This window comes from Chrysemys picta, chromosome 5 (assembly GCF_011386835.1).
Source record: "Chrysemys picta bellii isolate R12L10 chromosome 5, ASM1138683v2, whole genome shotgun sequence".
In the NCBI taxonomy this organism is placed as follows: domain Eukaryota; kingdom Metazoa; phylum Chordata; order Testudines; family Emydidae; genus Chrysemys; species Chrysemys picta.
The window spans coordinates 87,597,728-87,610,074 of NC_088795.1; positions in this window are offsets into that span (position 1 = coordinate 87,597,728).

The window sequence follows — 12,347 nt, forward strand, 5'->3', positions numbered from 1 at the left end:
CAGAGGGAGAGGAAAGGAGTTTTAGATCATTGGGACTGCACAAATGAAAGAGAGACACTCACGTGAGTGAACATGGGAAGAGGAAATCAAGAATGGAGGAGCAGAAAGGAAAGGGGAAGTTGACTAAATTTTGTTTAGGTGATTTTTGAAACTTGGGAAGGGGACCGTTTTGAATTACATCAGGAGATGGATAGAAATGTAGTGACAGTGATGGAGGGATGAGGTGAATATGTTCTCAATTCTTTGCACAAGAGATTGATTTGAGCATGATATTCTTACCCTCCTTCAGTTAATGGTGGGAGGCATTTAGGAAATACATAAGAAAAAAAGCAAAATTTGAGAAGATATTTGAATAATACAGCCCCCACTTTCAGTCTCCCTACATCCCTGGCAGTGGAAGTGGGGAGTTCTATTTCAGGGGTTACCCAGTGGTTATGTAGTACCTGTACAGACGACAGCACATGTCAATGGGGCCTCTCTGTTGGCAGTGTACAGAATAAGCTGGGAGATAGGTGGGAGTTGCTGCTGCATGGACTGTCCGATTCTCTTTCTGAGCACTGAAGCAGGACCAGGTGAAATCACAGAAGCTACTATGGCCATTGTTTGACATAGCTGCTCTGGAGGCTTCAATGTACTCTTTAACAATAAGTAATCTGTGTTCTGTTTCAATTCTTTTCATTGGTAAATGAGATTGAAAACAGACTGACTTTAAGGAGCACTGTCTGAGGCCATAGAGGGGAAACGCTTCTTTGTGCAAAGCAGTTATCACAAAGACAAACACAGATGAGAGATACAATATGAACACATAGACAAGCTCAATCTCTAGCTGTCAGTCCAGTTTTTACATCCTCTACTCCTCTTCTTACTTGTTGGGCATCTATCTGAGCAGCAGCTCTCACAAGAGTTGTTGACAGAACTGGAAAGTCATGTCAGCTCTTTAGTTTTGTTGACATCCATCTGTTCTTTCTACAGGACATGAAAGATTTTCAAAATGCAAGGGCATGCTACACACATGTCCTTTGTGTCCGTGTCAGCTCCAGGAGCCCCAGCACCATTGCAGGCACTCTCACAGCACAGCTCAAATGGAGTAATAGTATGAGGACTTCCCGTAGGTGAGTATAACATGGGGGCCCTCTTTTAGAAAGTTCCCTTGCCCAGAGAGAGGCCAAAGAAAATATAACACATGTCTAGGCACAATATTGTTCCATTATCCATTTTTGTATCAAGCAAGGATATTTGAAAATTAGGATCTTGCTTTCAGAAGAGTGAATAAGCCTCAATCTAGCGCACACCTTGCTCTGGTATAATTTCTCATGCTAAAGGAAAATTGGGGGTGTTAGATTTAGATGTTTATGCTTCTTTATAGTACAGTACTTCCATGAAGTTATGTTTATATTTCTCTGTGTGTACTGGAGAAAGCTTTGTGACCCAGCTTTTGAACATAGTCTCCATAAAATGCTGTGTATGTTTTGGTGTATAAGATTGCTGACATTGATTTTAATGACCCAGAAATGAGTGATGGATGGAAAGTTTGAACGTAAATGGAAAAACTTTTATGAAATGAGGCAATTTTAAAGTAAAAATGATTAAATATTGTATTAACTTTTTTTCTGAGGAATCTCCATAAGACTAATGGAGGATGATGTGCCTTCCCTAGCTCCATACTTTGAGCTCCCAAGAAGCCTCACCCTTGCCCAGTCCATTCTCTTACTCTCTCCCTCTTTGACCTGTCGGGGTCACAAGGTAAGGATGTGCAATGATATGGAGATGGGTGCCTTCATTTTGGCAAGGGAAGGGGGAAGGTTGTACACAGATCCCCCTGGGATACTCTGGGCTGCCCTTGCTGGAATATAAATCCTTGTGTCCATAATATTATCCAAGCCTCTTTTTAAAATTCAATCACAGGATTTCACTCAATCTTTCCATTAATTGTAATTTCTATAAGCCAATTATTTTCACCTCAGTATCATCTGTGCCACCTTTTTTAGTTCAGTGTCTAAATGAGAGGAGAATTTTCACAATAATTCTGGCAATGTCATTAATGTTTCTCACAAATGTGCCTTGCTCCAGATTCAGGCATAGATTATGTTCCAGCTACTCTGGTGCAACTGAGATCAGAATCTAGCCCTGAGTGTTTAGGCCTAGTCTTGTATATGTTGTTTTACTATGTAAAAAAAAAAGCACTACGGTAAAAGCACTTTGTTTGCATAGCTGTACAGCAGCAGCCTTTCACCGGTACCTGAATAGCAACCGCTTGCTCTTCCCAGAGGATGCTGCCTAGATCCAGGAGCTATGCAGTAGCACTCCTGGTATGGAATAGGTTAAGAATCACTGACCTAATATATAGGAAGAGGTTCATGATTTGTTTGTTTTTATGCTGACCTATGCAGTGTACTGATCTACTTTAAAATTTCCTCTACAATTATTTTGTGCTTCTGTGACTGCTTTGAAATAAGGTATGTTTTCTACGTATATCTAGATTTATATGCCAGGAATCATGCAAATTCCACTGCTTCACAGCTCTAATGGAGAGTTCCTCATTTTCATTCTCCCTGCCACTATATCATTCACTCTCATTTATTTATTTGCTACTATACACTTTCACAAAATGGTCCCTATGGTAACACTTTTTACTGATCTCTCGCTATGCCTTATTGTCCATTATCACATTAATCTTTGTAATATCTACATTTAAATTCAGTTTCCTAGTATCTCATAGTACTCATCTCAGTACTGAATTCTGTCCCCAATCCATTCACTTTTTTCAATGAATTTACTGTCCATGGTTTTCTATGGGGACTGACACCTACTTTTCCACAGAAAAAGTACATCACATGCAGAAAAAGCACAAGCTTGCTTCACACGGCCTGCTAATACACCTTACTTCTAAACTGGAGAGAATCCATCTAGCGATTCTTGCTCATCCGTCTGATCTAATTGATTTTTGTACCCCCAACAGTGCAGTAACTCATTTCTCCCAAGTAATTAGCAATAGAGTAACAGAGGGTCCTGTGGCACATTTAAGACTAACAGAAGTATTGGGAGCATAAGCTTTCGTGGGTAAGAACCTCACTTCTTCAGATGCAAGTAATGGAAATTTCCAGAGGCAGGTATAAATCAGTATGGAGATAACGAGGTTAGTTCAATCAGGGAGGGTGAGGTGCTCTGCTAGCAGTTGAGGTGTGAACACCAAGGGAGGAGAAACTGCTTCTGTAGTTGGATAGCCATTCACAGTCTTTGTTTAATCCTGATCTGATGGTGTCACATTTGCAAATGAACTGGAGCTCAGCAGTTTCTCTTTGGAGTCTGGTCCTGAAGTTTTTTTGCTGTAACATGGCTACCTTTACATCTGCTATTGTGTGGCCAGGGAGGTTGAAGTGTTCTCCTACAGGTTTTTGTATATTGCCATTCCTGATATCTGACTTGTGTCCATTTATCCTCTTGCGTAGTGACTGTCCAGTTTGGCCAATGTACATAGCAGAGGGGCATTGCTGGCACATGATGGCATATATAACATTGGTGGACATGCAGGTGAATGAGCCGGTGATGTTGTAGCTGATCTGGTTAGGTCCTGTGATGGTGTTGCTGGTGTAGATATATGGGCAGAGTTGGCATCGAGGTTTGTTGCATGGGTTGGTTCCTGTGTTAGAGTTGTTATGGTGCGGTGCATACACGGGATGTCCACTTCCTAGACACCACAGTACAAATAAGCGATGGCCACGTTAACACTACCCTATACCGAAAACCCACCGACCGCTATGCCTACCTTCATGCCTCCAGCTTCTACCCCGGACACACCACACGATCCATCGTCTACAGCCAAGTGCTGAGGTACAACCGCATCTGCTCCAACCCCTCAGACAGAGACCAACACCTACAAGATCTTCACAAAGCATTCTCAAAACTACGATACCCACACAAGGAAATAAAGAAACAAATCAACAGAGCCAGACGTGTACCCAGAAACCTCCTGCTACAAGACAAGCCCAAAAAAAGAAACCAACAGAACTCCACTGGCTATCACCTACAGTCCTTAGCTTAAACCTCTCCAACGCATCATCAGTGATCTACAACCCATCCTGGACAATGATCCCTCACTTTCACAGACCTTGGGAGGCAGGCCAGTCCTTGCCCACAGACAACCCGCCAACCTTAAGCATTTTCCCACCAGCAACCACACACCGCACCATAACAACTCTAACTCAGGAACCAACCCATGCAACAAACCTCGATGCCAACTGATCAGTTTGCGGGGAGATGCTGTCATTAGTGATGGATGTTCGAGGTGGTGCCGTTTCTTCAGTGGAATTCCTTCTTTCTTCTACCTACACCTGTGTTTGGCTTTAGCCAGCCGCTCTTAGCCCACTGTAGATTTTTGCCTAGGTGTTGAGAAAGCAAGGTGCTGTTTACATTTGATATAAAGGAGATCTAGAATTGGGCATCATTTCTGCACTGCTGGCACTTGGGCTGTCTTGCCATATCTCCCAGCAGCTTTATATTGAAATGTTATGTTATGAGGAGGAAAGGATTCAGCCTTGTGGGACATTGTATGTGAGGGCTTTGGAGGTCTAGGCACAGTTAACAAGTCTCTGGTTTTGCTCTGAGAGGAGGCTCCTGAGGCATTATGGGGCATTTTGTGGATTTCTACCACTTCTTGGAAGTGAGACAGGAGCACCTGATGATCCATGGTCTCTAATAGAGTTAGAGGACTGTTTAGGTTCCATGGTATTCAATTCTTACTGCCCCTGGTAAAAATGCCAACCAAGGAACCAGTTAACTGTAATGAGTTGTTCTGATGACCATTTGGAAATGGTACTAAAAACTCATTCCATGTAGGCCAGCAATTAGCTGTCAGATGTTAACAACTTTGAGTTATTAGAAAGGCAGTACTGTCCGCAAAAATGAGCAAGGGGATTGAGAGTCAGGAGATCATGAATGCTAATCTGGTTCTAACACTGACTCCCTGTATGGAAAATCATCACCTGTCTTCATCTGTAAAATATGGATGATAGTATTGACTTCCCCCCTTACCACAACGGAGTGTTGGGAAGGTTATCTTCCGCACAGTGTTTTGAACATATGAAGTGGTATAGAAATAGGAAGGATATTACATCATCCCTAGTGACCTGATCTGGAGATGAATCAATGACCTAAGTGGAAATAATCTGCATCTGTATATCAGGTCAGGTTCTATCCCTTTGTCTTTTTTTACACACGTTCTTGTTTCGGTTTAATTGAGCTCACTGACATTATTTCATTTAATAGAACTTTGTAAATCATCACCAGTCGATGTCCATTTGCTGCTGTGCTTTTCCTGCACTCTTCTGTATGTTTCTATGACATTATTGTTTTTGAATCTGTGTACAATTTAATGTAATAATTGTGTCTTGTCTCCCCTCCAAAAATTGTTCATGAATAACAACAGCTACAAGATGTTCCTACTCATAGATTTTGGAGCATATTTGAAGGTCTGTTACAAACTGATAAGTTTCATCTGCTTTTTGTTGAACATATGGCATGCAAGTGTGATATTTTTCTTAGGATGTCAATCTTCATACAGTCTGATCAAAACATTAATTTTGTTCACATGCTCATTTTCAAATGTGAATGTGTTGTAAATCTCCTGGGCCTGCTTGCCCTGCACAGTGCAGTAGTACTCAGCATTACAGTTTGGTTATTTTTCTGATTTTTAAGCCTTTCACTGTTGTTTTTGTATGTAGTTTGAATTGTTGTATCCATCCTTTCCAATTGTCTGATCTATTGCCTTCAAGGCTTTACTGCTTATGTGTGTGAAATTCATTTGTCTTTTGGCAAAATCCTGAGTTTCACCTCTGACACTTTATTCCATATTTGTATTATCCTTTTGTGGAATGATTCTGCTCCAGTTACTTCTAAAAATATCTTTACTTTCCTATTTTTTTTTAGATTATATTGCAGTTTTTGAATCTCTTCCTAGTATTTAAATTAAAATAATTTTCAAAGATGCTTATGTTAAAGTCCATGTATACTTTTTTCCATGTACCTGAGCTGTACAAGCATTCCCTGCAGTCTTCAGCCACTTATCCACTGTACACTTAGATACCAGGCTGCTGTTCCCAAAGGAACAGAACACACCAGCTTCATAGAATATCAGGGTTGGAAGGGACCTCAGGAGGTCATCTAGTCCAACCCCCTGCTCAAAGCAGGCTCAATCCCCAGACAGATTTTTGCCTCAGCTCCCTAAATGCCCCCCCTCAAGGATTGAGCTCAGAACCTTGGGTTTAGCAGGTCAATGCTCAAACCACTGAGCACTTTGCCTAGCACACACCACTTACATGTATTTATAGTGAAAATAAGAATAAGTTTATTATCAAAGACCAGACATTCAAATGGTAGTGAATAAGAATATTGGAAACAAATGGTTACATATAAAACAAAGTCATAATACACTTTCTAGAGACTAAAACTGACTACAGGTTAACCTCCTGTCTAAAACAGCTTATCTCACCTGAAGTTCTCTCCAGTGTTTTCAGTTAAGCCTGGTTGAGATCCCACTTTCATGAAGCAAGTTCACTGTTCATTTTCTTCCTAAGTTAGGGATGCCAGCGTGTCTCCCCAGATACATTGAAACTAATATTTAAACAGCATCTCTTGGTAAGGGTCTCTCCACCCTCCACCCCGTCCCCCGTTTTTCTCTTTCTGTTTAGTTTGTTTTTTTAAATTCTTACAATTCTTCTTAGATTCGGTTCAGACAGGGGAGAGGACACCCATTGTGACCAAAACAATACTCAATTTACAAGTAAATAGATACAAAGATAAATATTTCTTGTCTGACAGAAAACCTGTTTTTCATCTTTGCTGGTGACCAATACATCAATAGACTTTAAGAACGTTTTAGTATATATACGTAACTCCTTACACAACATCCATCCATCCATTTTGCAATGATAACGATGACCTTTCATTTAAAACCTCGTGTCATTCTTCAGTGAACTCAAATGCAAATACTAGACTCAGGAGATTCCTGTAACCCCTCTGCACCCCCTTGCCAGTTGGCATTAAGAGGGTTTTTTGGTCACAATCCCATATCCAGCATAGCACTTTAGCACATGCTTGTGAGTGTGCTGCTTATATTCAGTGTACAGAGCAGGGCAATAATGGTCTTTGTGTTGTTTCCCAAGAGAAAAACAATGGTTGTGTGTCCCGCTGAGCATTCTCACAGCTGACTCACTACAAGTTCCACAGCTGCCGTGGACCTCACCTAAGTGTTTTCTGTACAGAAAAGTGTACATTATTTGGGCACTAGGCTTCAATTAGTCATTACTTGGGTCTCTTGATAGATCACAATCTAAATTGCAGTTGGGATGTGTAACTGAACGTAAGCATATTTTGGTTCACTGTAGATTCCCAATTCATACTATGTAATTGCTGCAGCCCCATAAGCATCAAGCTTAAATCGGGTCTTTCAGGTGTTGAATTGCATGGTTTTACCCCATATGTCTAGCAATAAGCAAGCTGACTCTTATGAAGGAAAAGGGAAGATGAACGCCATCTGTGTGGAAAGTGATTGGAGTTAGCCACACAACCCAGTCTTTTAAAAAAATGTTTACATTGAGATTTTTCCAATTATGTAAAATAATTCATAGAGAGATTAAATTCATGTTGCACAACAGCAAGAGCAAGCCTACAGCAGTTGTAGACTATGTGTAGACAGATTAATGACCCCATTTCAGTACTTCCAGCATTTGCAAGGGTTTTATTTTCTCTGAGCCCCGACATCCAGTGAAGAAACACGAATCAACTGGTGAACAAGTTTAAGCTGCAGTAACCTGCTAATGATAGCAACCAAAAAACGTTAAGGGAAAGTTAAAATTTTCCATAGACATTGGAAAGCTGTGGTTTAACAACAGATGACTCATGCCGAAGATAAGGCCAATCCCAAAGAAATGTATCTCATAGTATGATCAGGCCCAAAAATGTTAGTTTATTGGGTGAAAATATGAAATATTATTGCATAAAATGTATACAAATCGCACAATATTTAATTGTATTTGTAATTTTTGTCCCATAAAGCACAATTAATAGTATATGGCTATTTTAGAATGGGACCTAAGGCACATACAGAAGTTATGGACCAGCTTCCATTGAATTTCAAAGATTGGGTGACTAATTCCCTTAAGCATGTGTGAATTCCCCCATATTTTATTTTTTTTTAATAATCTTTCGGACTATAACAACATTCTCAATACCTTGCTAGATTTTGTCCTTAGGGATTAAGGATAACTCTTTGATTTCTGATGACAAATAATTTCTTTCCTGCTCATTATCACATTCATTTTCTGCCTTAAAGGGGTGCATTTGGATGACATACTTACCCTAAAGAAAGCTGCAGGACTCCATAAGGTCTGTACAGAAACTCATTTCTTCATCTCTAGCTCAGTTCTAACTATTGGTTACATCACAAATGTGGCAGATTGAACTTATCTGTAGGTCAATAGGGTAATCTAAAATGGCTCATTACTGAGTTTCACAAGAACTGCTGGGTTCTGCCATTATTTGAAAATGTAAAGAGAGAAACCACGTTCCAATTTTTCTAATAAATTATCTGTACAGTGTATGCATACAACATGAAAAATACCCACTACTCAAACTGCAACTACTTTGGAAAAGCTGGCATTGACCATCGATAGATCATGAAAGCATCAGGGTCACTTCCCAGAAAGGTTAATAGCAATGTTTGAACAACACTTTAAACAGGTATGGTCCTGACCAGTACCTATTTCAAACGAGTTGCATGAAGGAACTGGAAAATATAATGGATTCTGGATGGCATGGTAGGACAAATTGCACTCCAAAACAAACAATGTTATTAGGCTAGAGTTAAAGTTGCTAAGTAAACTTAATGAGAAGAACCACCATAAAATATATCTGTGAAAACATCCACAAATATACATAGTGTAAAATCATAAATTAATAATAGGAAAAAATCTGAGAAACACTCAACACCCAATTCATACCCATAGGCTATTAGACAGAAATATTCTCGGTAACAATCTTTCCCTTTCTCTTTCTTACTTTCTTCCCAGTCTGCAATTGAAATAGTGGGCATTAGCTTTAAAGAATTTTTTTTTTCCTTTTTGTTTATATTTCTCTATGTATATGTATGAATCCTAGGCTCAGATGTGAAGAACCTATCAAATGGTGTGAATATTGACCTAAATCAAAGAAAGGAGCTATGCATTTAGTTTGGCAAATGGTGAAATCTGTGAGTCTTATCTTTTGCAGATTACATTATCCAGGTCCAGTGAACATACATGGGCAGATTCTCAGCTTGTATAAAATAGTCAGATTTCCATTTACTTCAATGGAGCTATGGCTATTTACATCAGTTGATGATTTGACACTCTTCTGTCTCTCATAGTCATGAACCTCCCTCTACTGAACAACAATTTCACTGCTCAAGTGGAACGTAGCTGTCATGGTCACTAAGGCAGAGGCAATCGCTTTGGTAGCTTGGGCCAGTCCAATGTAAGGCTTTGAATATCAGGACAGAGAGCTTCAATTGGCCTCTATTAAATGAGAGGCCAACACATAAAGCAGATAATCTATGTGATGTATTTACTGTGACCTTTGCTGTGTAACAGATGGACTACTGTGTTTTCTCCCTGTTGAAGTTTTTTTCAAGGAGAGTGGTTTTATTCCTAGATATCTTGGAGTGAAAGATGTTTTAAGGTATATGCTAGCTTTCAGCATATGGATCAAGAATCTAGATATATGGAGATAGGTGCCTGACTGTGCTGAGATACTAAATATCTTTCAGGAATGGTCTAGCAGACAGAAGACAGATCTGTGATTCCCGTCTTCGCCCCCCACCATTCCTCAGCATTAGTAAATGACATAATGTTACTTAACTATCCAGAATGTAGACTTACAATGGCTGAACTCTATCTTGGGCTACACCAGTTTCTGCTGGTGTAACCCAGAGAGCAATGCCTCTCGTAGCAGAAAGTCCTGTGGGGGCAGCAGCACAAAATGTCTACAATCACTAACCTGCAGCCAGTGAAGTCTAAAAATGGTGACCAGACCAATGGATGTGCTGATTCAACAACTCTGCTTTTACTCACATGGCATTTAAAACATACAGCTTACTAACAAAAATACAATTTGCATTATGCACTAACAGAGGTGAATACAACCCATCTGCCTTTAATGAATTATTCTTGTCTGTTCGAAAGCTCTTGTTGCAGTCACCATGAAAGGATTGTGGAAACACATTCAATCACTCTTCAACAAAAGCCTATGGATATACTTATGGGTAGATGCTAGAGGACCAGGACTAAACAAATAATACTTAAGCTCTCTTTACTATTTTCCTTTCTGTGGATGGTAACACAGCATCTGCCTTTATCCATATGGCAATGTTGTTTTTACAGAAAAATGACTGATCAGCTTCTCATCTATTGTTATTTATCACATGCAGTTTGGCCAGAGTTATGACAATGATGAATATCCCAAACTATAAAGCAGATTTATTGAATGGGATTAGATTATGGGCAAAGAGCTCCTCTGCTGTGTAGTGAAAAGGAGTAGAGAAACCCAAACACAGTGCAAAGTGAACAGGTGAAAGTCCCTCTGCGTGAATATCACATGGTGGGGTTCTGTACATTACAGAGATTGTTGGCTTTAAGTGGGGGTGGACTGAAGAGCAAGCACTCCTATTCCTGGGAAGTGAGAAGAATTTCTGCTAGAAAATCAACCAGAAGCAATAGTGGGAGCAGCATTATCTTCGGTTCTGTGTCTTTTAGCTGCCATGGAAGGGGGAGGGAATAGATGTATCACAGGGAGCCACTGACAGTACAGATCCTCAAAGGTATTCCATTGGTTTCAATGGAAATTAGGAGCCTAAATACTTGTTGAGACCTGGACCTGACAGCCCAGCTCCTGAGTGAGGAATACTGACAGGCAGAACATGAGTAGCAGTGAATAAAGGCAGACTTGTCCATGAAGATGGCCTGGGACCCATGAGATAGGATCTCAGTACCTCTGTGGATCCTTGTGCTGTTCCCTCAGTAGTAGGGGCAATTTACCCCTTTCCATATTTTTTCACAGGGTATGGGATAGTTTGGGCCTAGATCTAGAGAATTATATTATTGAGTCCATGTCAACATTATTCATAAAATCAATATAAATATCCTTCACATACACATGCAATCATTAAAGGGGTTTAAATTACTGCTTATGTAACCTTTGGGTGGGTTAGAGTTTACTTCATCACCTCTCTTCTAGTGCTTCAACACAATTCATACAGAAAAGCACATGCAGACCCAGAATTCAATCACTGAGGATTTTCAGCAAGAATTGCACAGGGTCAATCTCCCCACACTTATGTCCAAAAAGAACAAAAAGATTGAACTTAATTCTTAAGTACCAACTTGAAAAAATCTTATAATGATAAAGAAACATAATAGCTTACTTTCTACTACAATAATAAGATGACATCATAATCCACATACATTATCTTCACAGATATATGTAAATATAGATAAAAAAATTAAATATAAGTAGCTCAGTCCCCATAGAAATGTAGAGAGAATTAACTCCAAGTACCAAAAGCTTAGGTTGAGTTCTCCTGAGTCTCCTTTCATCTTTGTTCCTCAATGCTATACAGTCTGCTGAGTCAAAAACACTGCAGTAATATCGTCCCTCCTTTTGCTTACAGAAATCTCCAATTGGAACCCATACAGACTCTCTTCCCTCTTCTGCTGGACTGTGGGACCACTCAGTTAGCTAATTAACCAACCAATCTGTATTAAGAACATAAATAAAAAATCCTGTCACAAGAAAAATAGAGAACTAAGAATAGTAAAATATAGATGGTTTTTTTCCCTATCATCACTTTTAAATAAGAAGAGCCTTGGTGAACCAGACTGGTTAAGACAACTTGATGAAAATCAAGAAACATTCAAGGTACACAATTAAAACAAAAGAAGGTCTTTCCTCCCAATTCCTCCTTTCTGTAACTAACGCTGCCAAGTGCTTCAGAGTTAGGGGAAATCTGCCTGTTTTTTGCTCCTGTGGCTAAGCTTCGTCCAACCCACTCATGTCACGAGTCCTTTTGTAAAGCAGCTATCCTCACTATTTGCCCGCAATGAAGTCTGAGTCCAGCTACAGGGGGCCTATTGAGCATACCCAAAATTACTGCACCAAATTCCAGAAACTTCTGGGCATTTGTATCTGCCTATCAAAATGAGCCAGACACAACTCATTCCTCTGCCCCTTCTTCTCTCTAGATCTCTTAAAGAGATATCTCCTGTTAAGCATGTGGGTTACACATATATTGCTATATTGGATACTCCTACAGATGAACT